We start from the raw sequence: 23,586 nt of genomic DNA on the forward strand, positions 1-23,586 counted from the left end.
TGCTGGAGACTGCGTGAACCAGCAGAAGGCTCACCAAGGAGACAGAGGTAAGCTGGGAGGCTTGCCATGCTGGGCGCCTTCTAGCCTGCAGTTCCAGCCAGAGGGGAGCAGCACCCACCGCTGGGGCAGACCGGCGTGCAGGGGAGCGCGTCGCCGGCACCGGCATTTTGCAGCAGGGACCCTTCTTGCTGGAGACTGTGTGAACCCAGCAGAAGGCTCACCGAGGAGACAGAGGTTAAGCTGGAGGCTTGCCCACAGCTGGGCACCTTCTAGCCTGCAGTTCCAGCCCAGAGGGGAGCAGCACCCACCGCTGGGGCAGACCGGACGTGCAGGGGAGCGCGTTCCCGCATCGCCATTTTGCAGCAGGGACCTTTCTTGCTGGAGACTGTGTGCACCAGCAGAAGGCACCAAGGAGACAGAGGTAAGCTGGGAGGCTTGCCCATGCTGGGCGCCTTCTAGCCTGCAGTTCAGCCAGAGGGGAGCAGCACCCACCGCTGGGGCAGACCAGGCGTGCAGGGGAGCGCGTCGCCGACCGCATTTGCAGCAGGGACCCTTCTTGCTGGAGACTGTGTGAACCCAGCAGAGAGGCTCACCGGGAGACAGAGGTTAAGCTGGGAGGCTTGCCACACCGGGCACCTTCTAGCCTGCAGTTCCAGCCCAGAGGGGAGCAGCACCCACCGCTGGGGCAGACAGGGCGTGCAGGGGAGCGCGTCCCGGCTCTGGCATATTGCAGCAGGGACCCTTCTTGCTGGAGACTGTGTGAACCCAGCAGAAGGCTCCCGAGGAGACAGAGCAGGGACCTGTCTTTGCTGGAGACTTGTGAACCCAGCAGAAGTTCCCCAGAGGAGCCAGAGGTGAGCTGGGAAGGTCACCCAAGATGCCGGCCAGTACCAGCAACACAGTGTCACAAGGAATACGGCAAATTAGAAAACAGGCAGTAGGGAGTAGAAAAACAACATGCAACCCAGCAACTCCTCAGCAAAATAGCACACCAAAAAAGAAAACCATCTACCAGATTGCAACGACAGTAACTTGAAGAACTTCTGAGCCTTCCAGATAGAGAATTTAAAATTGCTGTGATTAAAAAACTGACAGAAGTCATAAAGGAAAACAATGATAAGGGGAAAATAATTAATGACCAGAAGAATGAAATTGAGTCCCTAAAGAGGGAAGTAAAGAAATGCAGGAGATCAAAGAATTAATGGAGACGCTAAAGAACTCTGGGAAAGCAGTGAAAGCAGAATAGATGAAATGGAAGAACGAATAAGTACTCTTGAAGACACAGAAATAAAAGAACTAAAACAGAAAAGGAAGGAGAAGTACGAAGGAAAAAGACCAAAGAAAGACTTCGGGAACTATCTGACTCCATGAGGAAAGGAAATATAAGAGTTATAGGAATCCCAGAAGGAGAGGAGAGAGATGTAGGAACAGAGAAAATATTCATGGATATAATTGAAGAGAACTTCCCAAACGCTAAGAAGGATTTGAAAATTGATATACAAGAAGCAAGAAGAACACCAAACTTCCATGACGAAAGGAAAATACAGCAAGACACATAATAGTAAAGCTCCCAAGAATCCAAGACAAAGAAAAAATAATGAAACTAACAAGAGGGAAGAAACAGATAACATTCAAAGGGAAACCAATCTGACTGACATCAGACTTCTCTGAAGAAACACTACGGGCAAGGAGAGAGTGGAGGGACATAGTCAACAGACTCCAAGAAAACAGATGCCAACCAAGTATACTCTATCCCGCAAAGCTCTCCTTCCTCTTTGAAGAAAGAATATGGACCTTCCCAGACAAACAGAAACTTCTGGAATTTCATTGCGACTAAACCCCCACTCCAAAAAATACTACAAGGAGTCCTAAAGCCAGAACCTCAGAGGGACGAATAACAACAAAAGAAGGCCAAAGAAAGTTATTAAAAGAATAAATAAATAAAATCAAAGGAAAGACAAACACAATGGCAAATACAGATGCTAACATATCAATACTAACTCTAAATGTAAATGGACTAAACTCTCCAATAAGACACAGAGTTGCAGGCTGGATTAAGAAACAAAACCCAACCTTTTGCTGTCTCCAGGAAACACATTTAGCTGCAAAAGATAAAAATAGACTCAAAGTTAAAGGATGGAAAACAATTCTACAAGCAAATGGACCAAAAAAGAAAGGAACATATACTCATATCAGATAAAACAGATTTCAAACTTAAAAAGATAAAAGAGACACCAGTGGTCATTACATTATGATCAAGGGGATAATACTTCAAGAAGAATAACACTCATTAACATATATTCACCAAACGAAGGAGCACCAAAATATATCAGACAACTATTGGCATCTCTGAAAACAGACATCAGAGAAAACACATATGTAGTGGGAGACTTCAACACACCACTATCAACAATGGATAGATCAAAAAGACAAAAAATAAGTAAAGACACTAAAGCTCTAAATAAGGATCTAGAGTGCTTAAGCTTAACAGACATATATAGAACACTAAACCCAAAAAAATCTGACTATACATTTTTCTCAAGCGCACACGGATCATTCTCTAGGATCGATCATATACTGGGGCACAAGACAAACATCAACAGATACACCAAGATTGAAATCATACCAACCATCTTTTCTGACCATGAAGGCATCAAACTAGAAATAAACCATAAAGAGAAGGCAAGGTATTCTCCTACCTCGTGGAGATTGAAACCCACACTACTGGAAGTCCACTGGACTAACGAGTAGATAAAAGATGAAATTAAAAAATTCTTTGAATTGAATGACAAGGAGGACACCAATTTCCTAAATGTATGGGATGCAGCAAAAGCAGTAATAAGAGGAAAATATATAGCAATAGAGGCTCACATCAACAAACAAGAAAGAACTCAAAGAAAAAACCTAATCTCGAAACTCAAAGATCTAGAAAAAGAACAACAAAAAAGCCCAAAACCAGTAGAAGAAAGAAATAATAAAAACAAAGCAGAAATAAATGAAATCGAAACTAAAAAAACAATCCAAAAGATCAATGAAACCAAGAGCTGGTTCTTCGAAAAAATAAATAAAATAGATAAACCCCTTGCCAGGCTCACAAGGGCAAAAAGGGAGAAAGCACAAATAAATAGGATAATAAATGAAAGAGGAGAAATCACAACGGACACAGCAGAAATCAAAAGAATTATTAATAACTACTATGAACAGTTATATGTAAACAAGTTTAACAATCTAGAGGAGATGGACAAATTCCTACAACTCTACAATCACCCAAAGCTAGATAAAGAAGAATAGAACACCTAAACAGACCAATTACAATTAGCAAAATTGAAATGGTAATCAAAAACCTCCCCAAAAACAAAAGCCCAGGACCTGATGGATTTACAAATGAATTCTACCAAACATTCAGAGACGAATTGGTACCTATCCTTCACAAACTCTTCCAAAAAATTGAGAAGGAAGGTATAATACCTAACACGTTCTATGAAGCCAACAATACACTAATACCAAAACCGAACAAGGACAACACAAAAAAAAGAAAACTATAGGCCAATCTCCCTAATGAACACTGATGCAAAAATCCTCAATAAAATTTTAGCTATCAGAATCCAACAGTGTATCCATAAGGTAATTAACCACGACCAAGTAGGATTCATTCCAGGGACACAAGGATGGTTTACATCTGAAAATCAATCAACGTTATCCAACACATCAACAAAAACAAATATAAAAACCATATGATAGTATCAATAGATGCTGAGAAAGCTTTCGACAAAGTGCAACACCCATTCATGATAAAAGCCCTTGAAATTCTTGGGATACAAGGAACGTACCTCAACATCATAAAGGCCGTCTATGACAAGCAACAGCCAGTATCATTCTCAATGGTGAAAAGCTGAAAGCAATTCCATTAAGATCTGGAACAAGACAAGGATGTCCACTCTCACCACTGCTTTTCAATATAATACTGGAAGCCCTAGCCAGAGCAATAAGACAAGAGAAAGGCATCCAAGGAATCCAAATAGGAAAAGAAGAAGTCAAACTATCACTCTTTGCAGATGATATGATAATATACATAGAGAACCCCAAAAACTCCACAGAAAAACTAATTCAACTCATCAATCAGTTCAGTAAAGTGGCAGGATACAAAATCAACACGCAAAAGTCAGTAGCCTTCCTATATACAAACAATAAATCTGAAGAAGAAGAAATCAAAAAAAAATCCCTTTTATTATTGAAAACAAAAAAATCAAATATTTGGGAATAAATCTAACAAAAGAGGTAAAGGACCTATACAAAGAAAACTATAAAACACTGTTAAAAGAAATAGAAGAAGACACAAAGAAATGGAAAGACATCCCCTGCTCATGGATTGGGAGAATAAACATTATTAAAATGGCCATCCTACATAAAGCAATATACAGATTCAATGCTATTCCAATCAAAATTTCAATGTCATTCTTCAAAGAAATAGAACAATTATTGATGAAATTCATATGGAATCACAAAAAACCCCGAATAGCCAAAGCTCTCCTGAAAAAAAAAGAAGGGAATGGAGGCATCACACTCCCAGACTTCAAACTATACTACAAAGCCATAATCATCAAAACTGCATGGTATTGGAACAAGAACAGACATACAGACCAATGGAATCGAATAGAAAATCCAGAAATAAACCCACAGATTTATGGTCAACTAATCTTTGACAAAGGAGCAAAGACTATGCATTGGAGCAAAGAAAGTTTGTTCAATAAATGGTGCTGGGAAAACTGGGTCGCTCCATGCAAAAGAATGAAGCTTGACCACTACCTCACACCATACACAAAAATCAACTCAAAATGGATTAAAGAACTAGACATAAGACCTGAAACCATAAAATACATAGAAGGAAATATAGGCGAAACACTACGGGATTTGCACATCAAAGACATCTTTACAGACACATCACCCAAAGCAGTGATAGTGAAGAGAAAGATAAACAGCTGGGACTACATCAAATTAAAGAGCTTCTGCACAGCAAAAGAGACAATAACAAAAACAAAGAGAAACCCCACCAACTGGGAGAACATTTTTGCACCCAACACTAATAATAAAGGACTGATCACAAAAATCTGCAAAGAGCTGATGAGACTCAACAACAATAAAGAAAATAATCCAGTCAAAAAATGGACAGAGGAACTAAAAGAAACTTCTCTGAAGAGGAAATGCGAATGGCCAACAGGCATATGAAAAAATGTTCAACATCACTTGCAATCAGGGAAATGCAAATCAAAACTACCATGAGATACCATCTTACACCAGTGAGAATGGCACATATTAAAAAAACTAGCAACAACAAATGTTGGCGAGGTTGTGGAGAAAAAGGAACTCTTCTGCACCATTGGTGGGAGTGCAAACTGGTCCAACCACTATGGAGAGCTGTGTGGAGATTTCTGGACCTACTAAACATAGAGCTTCCACAGGATCCAGCAATTCCACTCCTAGGTATTTACCCAAAGAACACAGAAACATCAATTCCAAAGAACACCTGCACCCCTATGTTTATAGCAGCACTGTTTACAATAGCTAAGCTTTGGAAACAACCCAAATGCCCAAAAATAGATGACTGGATCAAGAAGATGTGGTACATATACACCATGGAATATTACTCATCATTCAAAAAAGATAAACACATGCAATTTGCATCAACATGGATGACGCTGGAAGGGATCATGCTCAGTGAAATAAGCCAAAAAGAAAAAGAAAAATACCGGATGGTCTCACTCATAGCAGGGATCTAGAAAACTTAAATAAGGGACCAGGAAAATGAATAACTATAAGAAAGTGAAAATCAAAATCAACAAAAACTATGAACCAGAGACACTTTTTGGGAGGTGGGGGGCGGGAGGGGAGGGATTGGGGTCAGAATGGGGGGATTGCAATTGTATGGGGAATATAAAAATAAAATTTATTAATTAAAAAAAAAAAGAAGTAATATGATTTTCTAAATCTATTCTTCATTCCTTTAAATTTACCTAATACTCCCTAAATCTTTGCCACTATAAAGATTGGTGAGGAATTTTTACTCATTTTTGAAATCTGTGTTATCTCTCTCTCTCAACTTTAATGTTCTTTAGCATAATAAACTGCTTATTTAGGCATGTAATATCTTCTCTTTACCATTTATAGATGTTAATTATATTTACTTTATGATATTCTTGTTTATTCTGATAACTTTTATGGATTATTTTATCTTCTGTGTATCTTTATTTTCTGTAAATAATTCTCTTCAAGTCTTTGTGATAATTACTCCTACTCTCATTTTTTCATTTGATACCTCATTCATTTCTCTGTGATAGCTGCTTTGTTTATCAGTCTGAGTGGTGAGAGGAATGTGTACTTCTGGCAGAGTATGCCGTGGTTTTATTTTTGGTTTGAGGACTGGATCCCTTTACTTTCTTAGGACTAAATAATTAAGCAGGCCAATGATTGGCAAACTTTTTCTATAGAAGGCCATTTGCCATCTGTGTACCCTATGAACTCTGTCTCAATTATTCAACCCTATTATTGTAGTACAGAAGAAATCATAGATACCATGTAAATTCATGTGCATGACTGTGTTTTAATAAAAAATTTATCTACAAAAATAGGACCTCCCCTGGTAGCGCAGCGGTTGAGCGCTGGGCTGTGAAGCTGCCCACAGCCTCTGCAGCGCGAGTTCGATCCCCGGCCACCAGCAAGTGTCCCACATGGCACGACAGACCTCTCCTGCCGCCCGCTGCTCCCCTCAGCAGTGTACTTCCTCACTCTGCCTGGTCTGTTCTCTGCTCTGGCTCTGGTGAATTCTCTCACCCTCCCGCACTTCTGACTGTACCCAGTGCTTGTATAAATAAAATAAATAAATAAATAAATAAGTGTATGAATAAATAAATAAATAACAAAAATAAATTGTAAAAAAAGCAGCCTATGAGTTTAGATCATTACTTCAAAGATGGTGATGTGGCTTCTATTATTCAGTCCTGATTGTAATACTTGATGAACAGGAATTTTCATCTGATGATGGCAGGAAATTTTAACTAGAGAAGATGCAAAATGGTTGGACATTACTTTGAACTATGTAATTCTATAATTTGACAATACTGTTCCCTCCCCATTGTGGGAGGTAGTTAATATTTTTTTTTAATAAACTACTTAGTAAACTGCTTAAATTAGGCAAAATGAATTCTGTTATTTGCAACCTATATTTGATTCACACTTTTTTTTTAAAGATTTATTTATTTATACAAGAACAGGGGTAGAGGCGAGATGCACAGGAGGGTGAGAAGATTCACCAGAGACAGAGTGGGGAACAGAACAGACAGACTGACGAAATACACTGCTGAGGGGAGCAGTGGGTGAGACAGGAGAGGTCTGCTGTGCCATGTGGGATTCTTGCCAGCCAGCCAGGATTGAACCGGCACTACAGAGGCTGTGGACAGCTTCACATTGCGGCGCTCAACAGCCTGAGCCACCAGGGAGGCCCCTATTCACACATTTTTTAACTTACATTATATTAACTCCTGTAAATCTCTGCCCAATAACGAAGCTTACTTTCTATAGTAGTATAAATTAGTTCTTGTTTAAATTGTTTTCTGTCACCTTATGTTACCTACTTGTTCTTTCACAACACTCCACTCTTGCTCAGTTAGTTTGGGAGGAATTTTAAACAGTGAACTTTTATTCCTTTCACCTGTTGTTTGAGATCTTGCAGTTTTTACTCTTATAGAGTGCATTCTTCTGTCTCTTCTTTATGTGCAATGCTTAATCCATTCAGGTGTCTAAGTCATTGAAGGTCTTAATCCCTCACCATGAACATTTCATTTGTATACAAAACTGAGAGTATACCTCCATGAAAACTACTCAGGCATCTTCAGCCCTCATCAATATATCTGTGTATTGAGCTCTCAACATGGTCAAAATTAGCCTAGTTTTTAAAAGTAGTTAATATAATAATAATATCTAAATTTATCAAGTCATTATGATGGTATGCACTTCACACTATTAATTCACTAAACTCTCATAAATCCTTAGGAGATAACCAAAGCATAGAATAGACTAAGAAAATTTTTCATGATTTTACGGCTAGTTTTGCACTATCAGAATTTAAGTCTAAAGAATCTGGCTCCAGAACCTTGCTTTATTTGGTATATTATACTACCTGCTGTTCTATTGTCCCTACTAAGTTGTAAATCATTTTGATTTTCTCTAGAATCTTTATAAGGTGATTGATTATAATGGATACAATTTGGTTCTTGCAGATTAATTATATCACCACGTGATGACCATATCATTAATATGATCTATCAGTGAGTTACTATGTTCCAAATGGTTCCTCCAAGTCTAAGGATGAAAAGTAGTGAATATGGGCCTCCCCGGTGGCGCAGCGGTTGAGCGCTGGGTTGTGAAGCTGCCCGCAGCCTCTGCAGCGCCGGTTCCATCCCCGGCTGCTCCCCGGCCACCGGAGGAGGGTCCCGCATGGCGCGCAGACCTCTCCTGCTGCCCGCTGCTCCCCTCAGCATTGTACTTTGGTCCTTCTGCCTGTTCTGCTCCCCGCTCTGGCTCTGGTGAATTCTCTCACCCGCCCGCACTTCTGAACTGTACCCCAGTGCTTGAATGAATGAATGAATGAATAAATAAATAAATAAATCTTAAAAAAAAAAAAAAGAAATGTAGTGAATATCCTTCTGGGAAGTTCTTAAGACATCTGAAGTCTTATATGATATTGCCTGGTTGGAGCAGTCCATACAGGTTCTGCAAGTACCCAGCAGTTCTCAGAGTTGGCCTTTGATTCCAGATGAAAGACACACAATTTCACCTTTTACAACTCTATGTTCTAACTAGCTAGTGGTCTTTGATGGAAACCATTAGAATAAAGTCACAATGCTCATCTGTTACCACAATTTCTCATTTCCAAAAGAGTAAAATGATGAGCCAGAGACTATAGTACTCATTTTACCCCTTTCAACTTGCTACTCTCCAGTGCAAAATTAACACACAATAAGTGTTCAATAAATGTTGATATAATTAAAAGCAATCTCACTTTACCTTAAAGACAACAGAAATTTGACTGGCATGACTTCAAAAACTAGCTAAGGGCTGTAAGTAACGGGTGACAGCTGTGGGGTTTGAATCCTGGAATTGATGGACTAACAAGCATCATTTCTAAATAAAATGCAGACCAAGGGATTTCTGTCAGGAAACATACTGTTCCCATTTGCAGAGTATAAGGTTGTTTAACACCTTTTGAATCATAAATACTGAGAAAAAGAACCAGATATTCCCTTGCCTCACTTGGGAAGTGATTAAATTATTTGCTGTCACTTATTACCAGATTGTATACCTGAAGGGAAAAGCATGCATCAGCCAGTCTCTGTCAAGGGTTCAGCCACTCTGTGAGGGGGATCCTATTGAAAGTTTCATGGATAATTGAGGTGGCTCTGTTTCCAAGGTTTGTTTTCCTTTAGTATCTGTGATCTGTTGGGTTTAGGAAACAACTCTTATCCTTTCCCTTTGTCAACAGAACCTCCATAGCAGGGATCACATCCTCAAACAAGAACATGTTGAAGTTTTCTATTCCCAGGGCCAATCTCCTTGAGATGGCAGCAAATCTCATTTAACAAGCAATGGGAAAAGAGAACATTATTTTCTAATTGCTTAAGTGAAATGTCAGCTGGAGGAAGAAAGAGAGAATTAAGTGTTCAGACAAGATTTATGAGGTAGCACATTCCTGGGCAGTCAGGGTTGTTGCCACAGTCTAGTTATCAGTGAACTTAAAGCTGCAAACTGCCTCAATCACTCAACCCGTGAAACAGGAATTTCTATAAATGTTATTTTCCTCTCTTCAGAAATCCTGGTAAATTCCAAACTTTCTCACTGACATGAAAAAAATAGAGATGAACACATACTCTCACTTGTTCTTTGTGGGTTGTTTCTGTTCTCCCACTCAACACTTTACTAGAACCTTCCATGGCTGATCTCCAGCTTGCAGAGCTTGAACATGCTGCCAGTCAGACAGAACACCCATCTGATTACTTCCTGGACCAAGCAGAAGCCCAGCCCACCCGAGTGTTAGACTGTGGTACAAGCAAGCACAAGAAATCTCTGCCCATCCAATAAACAATCCTGGATCCTCCAGCTTATGCAAAGAGCCACACAAATGGCAAATACATATTCAGACTCTGCATTTTCCCTTGAGAAAAAAGCCTCCAAGTGGATATTTCTAGATGAGCCAAATGGAATCAAGCCCAAATGGAACTGCAATTTTGGAGAACTTGACAGGGGACCCTGGTACCCTCCATTTCCACGTCTGAAAATTATAAAGTGACCCTACTCTTCTTTACCCTGCATTTCCAGTATTCATTCCACCATAACTAGAAAGTTCGCATTGAGATTTCTTGCACCCAGTCTTCTCTCCTATACATACCAAGGACTCAATCCAAGAATCTGGGCTTCTCAGTCTCTTGGGTGGCTAAGAAGCCTACACTTTGTATTCACCTCATTTCTCCCAAGTTCACAAATACTTATTGGGTCCTCTCATGTGCAGAACATGTTCTAGGCATTAAGTATAAATTCAAAAAAAAAATCAGTCACTACCGGGCCTCCCAGGTGGCACAGCAGTTGAGCACTGGGTTGCAAAGCTGCCCACAGCCTCTGCAGCGCCGGTTCGATCCCCGGCTGCTCCCCGGCCACCGGAGGAAGGTCCCACATGGTGCGCAGACCTCTCCTGCCGACCGCTGCTCCCCTCAGCAGTGTATTTCCTCAGTCTGCCTGCTCTGCTCTCCCCTCTGACTCTGGTGAATTCTCTCACCCTCCCGTGCTTCTTACTGTACCCAGTGCTTGTATAAATAAATAAAAATAAATCTTAAAAAAAAAAATCAGTCACTACCATTTTGGAGTATACATTTCTAGTGGAGGGAACACACACACACACACACACAAAAAAAAAAAAAAAAACAAAAGAAATACATCATAAACCAGGTGGTGACTAATGCTATCAGAAAAATGAAAGCCTTTAGAAAAGGAAACGGAGAAGTTGAGGGAAAAGGTTACTATAAATACGGGATGGTGAATGAAGGCCCCTCTTAAATGAGTGAGTGACTTCGTGAGTCATGGAACATCTGGGAAAAAGCAGGCTATTTAGAGAAAACTGCATAGTACTGCAGTGCTGGGTGAGAAACTAGTGTGACTAGAGCAGGGTATACACGTGAGAGAGTATGATGAGGACAGAGTGGGAGCAGGGGGGCTAAAACCAGATGCTGTGGTTTTAACTATTGTAACAGAATTCAGTTCTGTTCTAAGTAAAGTGCAGAGCTGCTATGAGGTTTTGAGCAGAGGTTTCATTAAAAATTTAAAAGTATTGCTATGGCTAGTTTTCTGGGAATAAGGAGAAAAGTAGAATGAGGGTGCCCAGTTACAAAGCATTATAATTATCCTGGTTGAGAGATAACATTTCTTGAAATCAGGCTTAGCTGCAGTAGTATTAGTCAGATTCTGGAAATATTTAAAAGTAGAGCAACTAGGATTTGCTGACGAATTAAATGGTTGGAAGACTAGAGTGTGCATTTATTAGGATGTGAAAGAATGGGAAAATAGAAAGTTGAGTTTGGGAGTGGGTGGGAGCTGGTGAATCAGGAATCTGGTTTTGGACACGTGAAGTTTGAGATTTTTTTTTTTAGATATTGCTGGCAATGTCAAGGAGACACTTGAATACCTGAGTGTGGAGCTCAAGGAGAGGTTTGGTCTGAATATGTATATTTGGGAGCTATCAGCATATTAGATGGCATGGATAGGGTGGCAGAGATCACCAGGAGAGTAAGTAACATAATGTATAGGACGGGCAGTTGCACTGGGGGGTTCTCTCTGTCTATAAAGAGCAAAAGCCATTTGCTCTAGAGGTTGCTCCCAAAGGCTGGCTCTGACTGGCCCCCCTCATGACCTGGGCTATTCAAAAGCCCAGTTTCCCCTGTTGTGAAGCCTTTACATTGTCATTACCTTCATTTACTTCTTATTTAGCCCCAGGCATGCTTTGAACATTTTTGTCCTAGGTTTAAATGCTATCCAACTTAAAAAGTCCAGCTTATTCATATATTCCTTCACTCTCCCAAAATTTAAATATATATATATTATAATTATTATATATAATTATAATATATATATATATATATATATAGAGAGAGAGAGAGAGGGGGTCCCTCTGGTGGTGCAAGGGGTTGAGCACAGCACTATGAAGATATCCGCAGCCTCTGCAGCATGAGTTCAATCCCAGCTGGCCAGGGAGCAACCCACATGTTGCAGCAGACGTCTCCTGTCTCACCCACTGCTCCCCTCAGCAGTGTATTTCAGTCGGTCTGCCTGTTCTGTTCCCCCCTCTGTCTCGGGTGAATCCTCTCACTCTCCACACCTCTGGCCTATACCCAGTTCTTGTATGCATAAATAAATAAGTCTTTATATATGTATATAATATATATTAATATTTTAAATATATATTATTTAAATAAATAAATATGTATAGCATTCATTAAGTGTCAAAATACAGCAATAACAAGGACAACCACTTTCCAGAAATTTTTCCTGGTTCCTTGTCTAATTGCTCTTTCCTTATCATAGCAAACAAGCCCAGGAATTTTCATGGACACTTACAACAGGACAAGGTGGGCACTAGAAGAAATTTGGAAATAAGTTATTATCATAGTATATTGAAGAAGCAGTTAGGTAAATAGGCAGCAGTAATTACAAAATAGTAATTATAAGACAGTAATTACAAAAAGTTATCTTCCCTATTATTATAGGAGAAAGTATTTTGAGTAAACTTTGGGGTACATTGTACCCCCATTTGGTACAAAATGTCCACATCCTAATACCCAGAACTTATGAATATGTTAGTTTTTAAGACAAAAGAGGAATTAATGTTGCTAAACAATTGATCTTATGATAGGAAGACTATACTGGGCTATCCAAATAAGACCAATAGAATTGCAGGGGTTCTAGAAAGTGGAATATGGAGACAGAAGAGGAAAATCAGAAAAAGATGTGTTGATGGAAGCAATGTAGTTCTACCCATGTAGAACTTCTGAAATCTAGAACTGTACATAATAAATATGTATTGTTTTAAGATACTAAGTTTTTAGTAATCTGTTATGCCAGTAATGGAAAACTAAATAGTACTTCTATGGTCATTTAACACTTTTAAAAGACGTGTTAGCTTTCCCAATATAAATTGTCAATTTCCAGGTGTCAGAGACAATAAAAGTAGCTTTAAAAATCACCTCTATTAATGCCCTTGTTAGTCAGGGTTCTTTTGGTTGCAAATAACATGAAATTTAAATGAAATATCTAGGGCCTCCCTGGTGGTGCAGACGGTTGAGTGCTGCACTGTGAAGCTGTCTGCAACCTCTGCAGCACAGGTTCAATCCCGGCCAGCTGGCGAGAATCCCACATGGTGAAGCAAACCTCTGCTGTCTCACGCACTGCTCCCCTCAGCAGTGTACTTCGTCAGTCTGCCTGTTCTGTTCCTCGCTCTGTCTCTGGTGAATTCTCTAACCCTCCCGCACATCTGGCTTGTACCCCGGTTCTTGTATAAATAATAAACAAACAAACAAACAAACAAATAAATAAATAAATCTTTAAAAATTTTAAAAAAATAAATAAAATATCTGAAGTTGGAAAATTGACTCAATAAATGAGTCTTCTGGAATAAATATAGCTTCAGGAACAGTGCAAAAGAGATGCAAGCAGTTTTTGTTGTTAGAAATTCTTTGTTCCTCTGCATTTTACTATCTGCTTACTTTATTCTCATATAAACTGTTCTTACATGGAGGCAGAAGTGCCCATGGGCAGCCAGGTTTACATTCCACAGGTTTAGCAATGCCAAAGGAAAAACAGTTGCTTTCTCAATTGTAGGAGTTGACTGTCACTGGATTTGTTTGTGTTACTGCCTGACCCTGATCCAATCAGTGATCATGAGCTCTGTAACAGGGCAAGTCCCCTCTACCAGCAATGTGTAGAATAAGAATGAGAGTCCACAGTTATCTGCCCTTTCATGTAATTCCAGAGCAGGTGAAACATGGTGATCATGAAGGCCATTTCCTATTTCTACCTGTCTTGCAAAAACAGCAGGTTGAACTTGCAACAGTGAGATAAAAATACCCCTACTCATTTAAACAAGGAAAAGAACATTAATTTGTGTGTGTGTGTTGTGTTCAAGTTGAAAAGTTGTGTTTCAGAGAGCAGGCCCAGAAGAGTGTTTGCTCTCCTCAAGAAGATATCTCATTGTCTGGAACTAAAATAGTTGTGGAAGATGGAACTGAGAGGGCTCACTCATGGTTAAATGGGAAGCTCACAGAAGTGAGGGGCACATGGTTTGTTGGAGTTCTGGACCCAAATTTGAGTTACACCATGATTTATCATAAAGCCACCATTCAGATTCTACCAACTTGCCTTTTCTTTATTTGATTTTCAACCTCACAGCCACTGCTCACTGCCCCATGAGAAACATGCCTCCAGTTTCCACCATGTGACCTCACATTAAACTGTTTTGTTTTCAAAAGGTGATGATGTGGGTTTTTAGCTTCTGTGCCCTTGGATAGCAAGCCTACATTTGGTAACACAGAGAGAAGTAGCCAGAAGCAGGACATAAGGGAAGTGAATTGGTTTTGAAGTCAGACTTAGATTTGAATTCCATGTCTGCTCTTTTCTAACTGGGTGTCTCTCAGCAAATCTTTCCACTTCTGAGTCTCAGTTTCTTCACAAGCAAATTTATTATGCAATGTTTATCTCACATCAAACTGCATAAAACTGCCTAGCACTGTGTCTGGCATGGACAAGCTATGCAACAAATGTAGGTTTCCTTCCTTCTTTTCATCTAGAGAAGCCTCTTTTAGCTCACTTCTCTGGCTTACATTCGGCTTCTCTACACAATGGCTTACTCTTCTGTCTTATGTTAACATCAGTCTCCTCTGGGTACCTCTTGGCCATTTCAGAATCCTTCTTCTTGGAAAGGAATACTTTCAGCTACTTAATTAGAAGCAAAAGGCATCCCTATTAATTGACAGTGAAAAGGGCAAGAACTCATGTATACACAGAATCATTTTCACTCTCCCACAATCTAAGCATCACATTGCCCTGAAGAGACTGGTGTTGCCTATACTTCAGAATGGAGTAAACAAAACCCAGAGTACATACAGAATTTGCTAAATGTTCATTGACTCAATAGTTAGGAGTGGATATTTAGAACTAAATGGAGTCAAATGTGGGTGGTTCCCAAAGTTATCAAATTAAGAAAAAAAAAATATCTGGCTGTATCCAGAGCCATCTCTTTCACTATCTCACATCTTACCTCAAGCCTTCACTACCCACGTCAGTGCTAAAACAGGGTTGGCAGAGTCCTGCACAGAATTCCCAACAGTACTATTTCACATCTATGAGAACTCAATACAGAAATATCAGGAAGGAGTAAAGAGTATCTTTAAATCCTGAAGAATCATCATTAGTTCCCTATTTTCTTACTTTCTTGATTCTTTTAGGCTTGTCCTTACTTTATATGGTGGCATAGAAACACCTCAACTCCAGACCTCGCCTATTTCTGTTAGGTGAGTATTTAATACCTCTAAGCCTCTCAACACCCACATGCAGCCAGAAGATAGAAAAACTTTCTTAAATTTTCATTCTACTTGAAACCAAGTGGAAAATCACATTGCAATATTGCTTCCAAGTGAATAAAGATAACAATTCAATAGTGGGGAGGGTAGAGAAAGGAGAGGAGGGCCAGGGAATGGAGAGAGAATGAATAGAGGGAAAGAAGAAAACCCTAAAGTTATCTTCAAATGTCAGGGGACAAAATGAAATTAATTGTCCAGATGCACAGAATAAAATCATTACTTTGTTATTTCCCAAATCTTGAAGCATAAATCATAACTTCCACATTAGCCTAATCAAACTAGTTACAAATCCACTAGCAGATCTATGTTGTTAAAAAACAAAATCTATGCAAACATCATTAACTCACCCAAAACCTGCTTCCAAAGGAAAATGTCAAGTAGTGAAATGATATTAATTGGAAACTATAGGTCACAAAATAAGAGAAGGCTACAGAGTAAATGGCATCTTTAGGCTCTGCAAAGCTCTAAAGAGAGGCAATGAAAATTGGTTTCTGCAGTGGCAAATACTCAGGTTGTTTACTGCAACAATCTTCATTCTCTGCTTTTTCCTCCTGCAGTAGTAAGAGTAATTTCAATTTCGTATTTTGCATACTTAGTTTCACAGAAGGAAAGCAATATGTTATATTTTTGGGGGGAAAGGGAGTGGGGAATACAATAGTCTAAACATTTAAGACAAGCATTTAAGTATTGTCATATGAAATTTGCATCAGAAACTGAGTTAGATTATTTCACACTGGTTGGTAATTTGTCAATGAGGGTCAGAAACTCCCTCCTTTCTGAATCAAGGAAAATTAAAGACAACTCTGAACACTAGTGACTTTACCTCTTTTTGGGACATTCTCTGCTCTAAGTTCTGCAAATATCCACACTCTCTAATATTTTTCCTCTCCCTATATGGACACATCTTAATCTCCTATAAGGATGACTCTTCTGGTGGTTTGCCCCAACTTTGACCTGGCTTCCCCTCTTTTCCCTGCTCAGTCCCTGGGATGGTCTGGGAGTTCCACAATGCGAGTTGTCATTCTTGTGCTCAGCCTGTCTCCCCTTCTGAGCTCCAGATTGACATAGCAACTTCATCACTGGAAATATCCACTCTGGCTCCTCAATGCAGTGTGTCCTTCACATTTTTTTAACTTCCCTGTCAAGACTGCTGTGGTCTTGGCTCTCCTGCCTTAATGAATGGCCCAGCTGTACTAAAAGGAAACGGAGTACACTTTCTTCTTGCCCATTCCCCACATCCACTCAATCCTCAGTTCTTCTCATTCTATGTTCTAAATATTTCCTGAATTAATTCAGCTTAACCTATCCATTCCACCACTGCCCTCATCTGAGGTATGATATTGGAGGCAAAGCAGAGTAAAGGGAAAGAAAAATGACATTGGAGTCAAGATTTAAATTCCCATTCTATCTAATTCTAATCTTGAGCAAGTCATATAATCTGTTTTTGTCTCAGGTTCTTCATCTTTAAGTAGATATGATAATACAACAAAGTTCATAGAAATGTTATGAAAATTAATGACAGTACATGTGAAGGGTATCCAACAAGTAACTCGCTCAAAAAAGTGTTATTTGAGGTTACCATAATTACTATTACCATTAGTAGTATTAGTATTATCAAACATCTTGGTGACTGAATCTCTCACCTAACTTCTCCTTATATCCATGTATACTTCAAACCTTTCTGTATATTACAGTGAGAGTTATGGTTCCTAAATACAAATCTCATTATGATACCATCTTGTTATTCTGAATCTCTGTTTCTGTAAGCCTTTGTGACATTTCTGTTTCTTTTCATATGACCAACATGCTCTAAACCTTATTCTCCCATAAACTCTCCATTGATTACTACTTGTCTGCTTTAGGGAAATATAACTGGAATAAAAATCTCATCCCAGAAAAAATCCTCACAAAAGTAGTAGAGAAAGAAAACAGTTTTTTTTTTTTTATTGAAAAGCATTACACCAGAGTGTGATATGCATTCCAAGTGACCCCTTAAGAGTTTGCAAAGACAGAAATAAATCTCATCTTTTATTAGCCAAGTAGATACAACCTACTGTGTACATATCTTCAAGAGAAATAATAACTAGTCCACAAGTAAGATAAATTGGCAGCACAATTTGGCATATATTTAGTTCATCCTAACTTTTCCTGGTTAAGTTAGGAGTACCAAGTAATTTGGGGAAACCGTCTATATTAGCTAACTGAACTCTTCCAGAAGAAAATCAACCTTCTCTGAAGCTGTCTGCAGCCTCTGCGGTGCGGGTTTGATCCCGACCAGCCGCAGAGATACCCACATGGCATGGCAGACCTCTCCTGCCTCTTCCACTGCTCCCCTCCCCAGTGTATTTCAGTCAGTCTGCCTGCACTGTTCCCTGCGCTGTCTCTGGTGAATCCTCTTACCCTCCTGTGCATCTGGCCTGTACCCCGGTTCTTGTATGCATCAATGAATAAATCTTTTTTTCTTTTCTCAAAGAAAAGAAGTTTTTTTATACATATATTTTTATTTTTTACATCATTGTCCATTTTTTATTTAATACATTTTATTTTGTATAATTGTTGCATCATTTTTCATTTTTGCACAATGTATGCATTTTCATTTTGGTTATATTCCCCATACAATTCCACCCCCCTTATTTTGACCCTACGGCCACCAGGGGAGGCCCGATTATTCAGATTTCTGTGCAAATATCACTTCTACCACTTTAGAGGGAGCTTCCAAGACATCCTATCTAAAATAACACTGCAATCACTCCGTCCCCTTATCATGCTTTCTCTTTCTTCACAGCATTTATTGTTATGTAACCTTAAATTATGTCTTCATTTGTTTATTGTTGCCCCTACCCTTGAAAATAGACACTATGAGAGATGGTACTTTATTGATTTTTTCTTTCACTCTTTTAATCTTTTTTTTTTTTAAGATTTATTTATTTATTTATTCATACAAGCACTGGGTACAGTCAGAAGCGCAGGAGGGTGAGAGAATTCACCAGAGCCAGAGCGGGGAGCAGAGCAGGCAGAAGGACTGAAGTACACTGCTGAGGGGAGCAGCGGGCGGCAGGAGAGGTCTGTGCGCCATGTGGGACCCTCACCCGGTGATCGGGGATCGAACCTGCACTGCAGAGGCTGCGGGCAGCTTCGCAACCCAGCGCTCAACCGCTGCGCCACCGGGGAGGCCCTCTTTTAATCTTTAATGTCTAACAAAATGCCTGGTATATAGGAGGTATTTGTTTAATGAAAGTTATAGTATTACCAAATATTCATTAAACAAAGATTGGAAAAAATGTATCATCGTGGGTTAAAATTTCGAAAATATGGGAAATGGCTGTTTACTCACATGTACTTTGTCAGATTTTATGATTTTTAAAGTAATAATGTTTTACTTTTATCATAAAAATAAATATAAGTGTGGGCAAAGTAATAAGCCATTTAAGTATTTCAGTTGCTTTTTTGTTTGTTTAAAAAAAAAAAGAAAATCAAACTTCTAATACATTTATAACAGGAGAGAGTTTGGCAACTTTAAATAAGATGCTTATCAAAGTTAGACTCCTACTTTGTCAAAGAAACTTGGAAGGTGAGGTTTTATTTCTTTTGATATCTGTATTTCAAATAGAAGCTCCTAGCTCCTTGAGAAAAGATATTCGTGGTCATAAAGTTGACAAAAAGACTATTAACTTTTAAACTGATTTATATACATTTCAAAGAGAGGAGAAGTTCTTACAATAACAACATTTTTCCCCTTTTAACTCATTGATTTGCCAGTTGTTTACATGACTGTGTAATTTTAGGACTGCTTAAAGCACTCACCAGCTTTTCATTCATTCAGTATTTGATGAATATGTACCCAGTGCTGGATAGTGGGTATATACTGTGGTTAAAAATTTACATGGGGGCCTCCCTGGAGGTGCAAGGGGTTGAGCAACACACTGTGAAGCAATTCGCAGCCTCTGTGACACAAGTTCGATCCCCTGCCAACCAGGAAGCAACACACATGGCGCAGCAGACCTCTCCTGTCTTGCCTGCTGCTCCCCTCAGCAGTTTGTTTCTGTCAGTCTGCCTGTTCTGCTCCCCACTCTCTCTCTGGTGAATCCTCTCACCCCCTCGCCCCCCACATCTGTGGCCTATACTCCAGCTCTTGTATGCACAAATTAATAAATCTTAAAAAAAATTACATGGTCTTATTTGAATGAAGTTCTCAGTTAGTAAGGGAGCTATATAATTAAACAAGTAGATAGCTGTAAAATTAAAATGTGATAAATATAAAACAAACATGCTGCTTTCAAGTAGAAACATTTTGTTCCACAATTGATCTATGATTGAATAATACATTTCCAGAGATCTGCAATTTAAGTAAAAGTGGCTGCTTAGATAAATAAAAAGGAAAATTATAATTTGCATTGTTCTCTATTCCCCAAAGGGAATGACTACCTCTCACATTGGAAGAAGGGTTGAGAATGAGGTAATTATTTCATGTTGGCATTGTTTGATCTCATTTTACAGAGAAAGAAGATATGTAAGCAAGTGTAGGAAGCTGAAATATTAAATATTATTGATGCTCATGCACATCAGGCAGTCAAATTGTGTGACTCTAAAACCAATGTTTTATTTCCCAGACATTAATTAGTACAAATATTCAATTCTGTCAATATTGACTAACTGATATACTCAACCTAGACCATATATTTCATTCTAGCATGTGGGAAGAGGTTGGAAATCAAAGATTTATATAAATAAAAAAGGAACCACCATAGCCAATTCCAGCAGGTCTGCTTCCAAAGTTCCTACCCAGATGGGCAATATTTCTGTCTGAGATGAAGTCAAAGGGTAGTTCAGAGAGAAAGAAAGGGTAGGGCTCAACTCTTAAAGGACCCATATCTTAAAAGTAATGAGGGAGAGACTGGTGCATTTAAAATAGAAGAGTGAGGAATAATAGTAAGATTTATATTTTTGGTAGTTTGTCAGTGTTTTTGTCAGTGGTGAAGAGTTTGATTTAAGGGGAGCTAGCCTGTAAGGTACTGTTGATACAGTTCAGAAGAGATATATTTGAAGTACAGCCTAGGGAAGAGGTGTCAGGAAAGAGAAATGAATTTGAGGGACATTTGGAGTTGAGTAACCCAACCTGGTGATTGATTTGAGATGACAGATGAGGGAGGCATGTGGCTCAAGAATGATGACCAGCTTCATGAACTAAGTAATGAGAAACAATTGGAAAGAATGTTAGAAGAAAGGCACATGTGGGAGTGATGAGTGCTATTTAGATAACATTGACTCTTAAGAGAGCTATAGGTTATCCCAGTGTTGATATCTAGTACATTTTGGAGAAGAAAAAAATCGTGATTCCCACACAGAGAAAGTTAATATCATAGGACTAGCTGATAAAAAAAAATAAATAACAAGGACAATGCAATCATGGAAACATGGGAAGAAGCCATTATTTTAATGAAAGAGAGATCTAGAGGCCAAGTAAAGAGAGTGAGAATATAGTGGGAAAAGTATTATATGTGATTCATCACATTTCTATTTTTTTAAATATGTATGTATTTACGTATACAAGAACTGGGGTGTAAGCTAGAGGCGCAGGGGCAGGGGAGGATTCACCAGAGAGATGGGGAGCAGAGCAGGCAGACTGACTGAAATACACTGCTGAGGGGAGCAGAGGGAGAGGCAGGGGAAGTCTGCTGTACCATGTGGGTTGCTCCCTGGCTGGCTGGGGATTGGACCCATGCTGCAGAGGCTGGGGATAGCTTCATAGCGCTGTCTTTGACCCCTGGCTCACCAGGGGGCCCCCCATCACACTTCTTTATCACTATCCTTTACTCCATGCTTGTAGAAAAATATATATTTGACTCCTCAGATCTTGCTTTTTCCTTCTTCCAAAATGTTAGTGCAGGGCTTCCCCGGTGGCTCAGCAGATGAGTGCTGGGTTGCGAAGCTGCCCGCAGCCTCTGCAGCGCTGACTAGATCCCCGGCTGCCAGGCAAAGGTCCCACAATGCACGCAGACCTCTCCTGCTGCCTGCTGCTCCTCTCAGCAGTGTACTTTGTCAGTCTGCCTTCTCTACTCCCAGCTCTGACCTGGTGAATTCTCTCACCCTCCCATGCTTCTGACTGTAACCAGTGTTGTATAAATAAATAAATAAATAAACAAACAAACAAACAAACAAATAAATAAATAAATAAAAAGATAGATAGATAGATGATAGATAAATAGATAGATAAATCTTTTTAAAATAAATAAAATATTAGTGCAAGGGAACACAGAAGTGGCACATAACTATATTATTAAGAGATGGATGGAAGATGAGTGTACGAGAGTGACAAAAAAAAGTCTTTTATCTTGAGCTACAGAAGAGAATTTAGGAGACTGTGTTATGAGAAGAAAACTAGAGTCTGTGATAAATGTGGATAAATTAAATTATCTCATTTCATTTTCTTTGAGGAACATAAGGCTAAATTTCCTTTACCTGTTGCTCTGGACATCTTTGAAAAAGTCTCTGAGTAGAGGCAAAGCAACATGACAGAACATATTATGGGAAAGGCTTAAGGAGTCATCATGGAGATTAGAAGAACCCCAAATAAAGCAATACTACAGAACCCAATAAAATAAGTGAGAGGTTCACACCATCAAGTGTTGCTAAAAGATCAGATTAAAAAAAAGTCACGTTTTGTCAATGCGGTCTTGGAAGAGTTGGAGTCAGAATAAGTCAATGGGCAAACAATGAACTAGAAGTAAAACAGTTGCACAGTGAGTTCTATCTACTCTAGCAAAGAGTTTGATAAAAGAAAGAATTAGGACTAGGAAATGGGAAATAAGAAGATATCTAAAGTGAGCATCCATTTATGCATGAACAAAAAGATTTATCTCAACAACTTAGATTATTGTTGGCCAACTGCACATTATTCTCATAGAGTAATACTAAAGAAGGAATAGCTTAATTTAGCTCTTATACAAAAAAAAATCTTGAGAGAGGATTTCACAGCTTTCCTGTGTTCTTACTCTCTTTTGTTATTTGATATTTTTTCTGTTTTAGTTTGGAAAATTCCTTTATAATAAACTTACATAAAAATACTTTTACAAATCATCTGTATTCAATTCTTTTCATTAAAACCTTTTAAAAATAGATATTTTTCAACAGTAAAAATTGTGTATCTATTATACAGGTTAGTCTTTGCACACATATAAAATGAAATGCCTCCTGCTTACTCTAAACAAGACATTATCTTCTTTAGAAAGGAGGATTTACTTAGAAGGAGAAAATTAACCCTATGAACATGTTTGTGTGGGTCTGCTAATCCTAAGTGGCCTGTCAAACCATCATTTTCATTACCTGAAGTTCTGCATTCCTATACAAAGTGAGAATTGCCAGGTCAATCAGTTATAGAAGCCCAACCTTACAAAGTACCTTTCAAATGAAACCTGTAGGATTTGGTTAGTAGTAGGATTTGGTTAGTAGGATTGAGATGTGAGAAAGCTGTCACTGATATGTTTATTTCTTTTTAATGCCCTTCCTGCTAGGTTATCAAGGACCGAAGTCTTCTTTTAACTGAAGTTCAAACCTTCCTATCAATTGACACTTTCACCTCATCAGTTTCCCTGCTCTCACCTTTTCTTTTGATTGCAATGAATTCCCCAACACGACTATAAATAATCCCCATGAAATTGCACTAACCCTTGTTCTTTGCCTGTGATTGGAATGTGCTCAACATATTATACATAGTAATATTATGATACTCATCTATTTTTACAAACACATTTTAGGTTATTTTTAGCTAAATTTATTTTTACAATTTTATGGTTTATTTTTACAGTTCTTCATATAATTTTGTAGTTATAAAGTAAGATAATCTTTTTAAGCATTAAATTATTAACATGGGTTCAATCATAGAAACATTAATAATAATGAGCTATATTTCATTACT

The 23,586-nt window shown here is 38.8% G+C and overlaps 1 protein-coding gene across 2 annotated transcripts in view; it reads left to right on the top strand.

The window, feature by feature from the left end:
* EPB41L4A (erythrocyte membrane protein band 4.1 like 4A) overlaps positions 1 to 23,586 on the top strand; it is a 442,728-nt gene that overhangs the window by 294,395 nt on the left and 124,747 nt on the right. The window lies entirely within an intron of this gene.

This window comes from Talpa occidentalis, unplaced genomic scaffold (assembly GCF_014898055.3).
Source record: "Talpa occidentalis isolate TD23 unplaced genomic scaffold, MPIMG_talOcc4v2.1 talOcc4.6, whole genome shotgun sequence".
Classification (NCBI taxonomy): domain Eukaryota; kingdom Metazoa; phylum Chordata; class Mammalia; order Eulipotyphla; family Talpidae; genus Talpa; species Talpa occidentalis.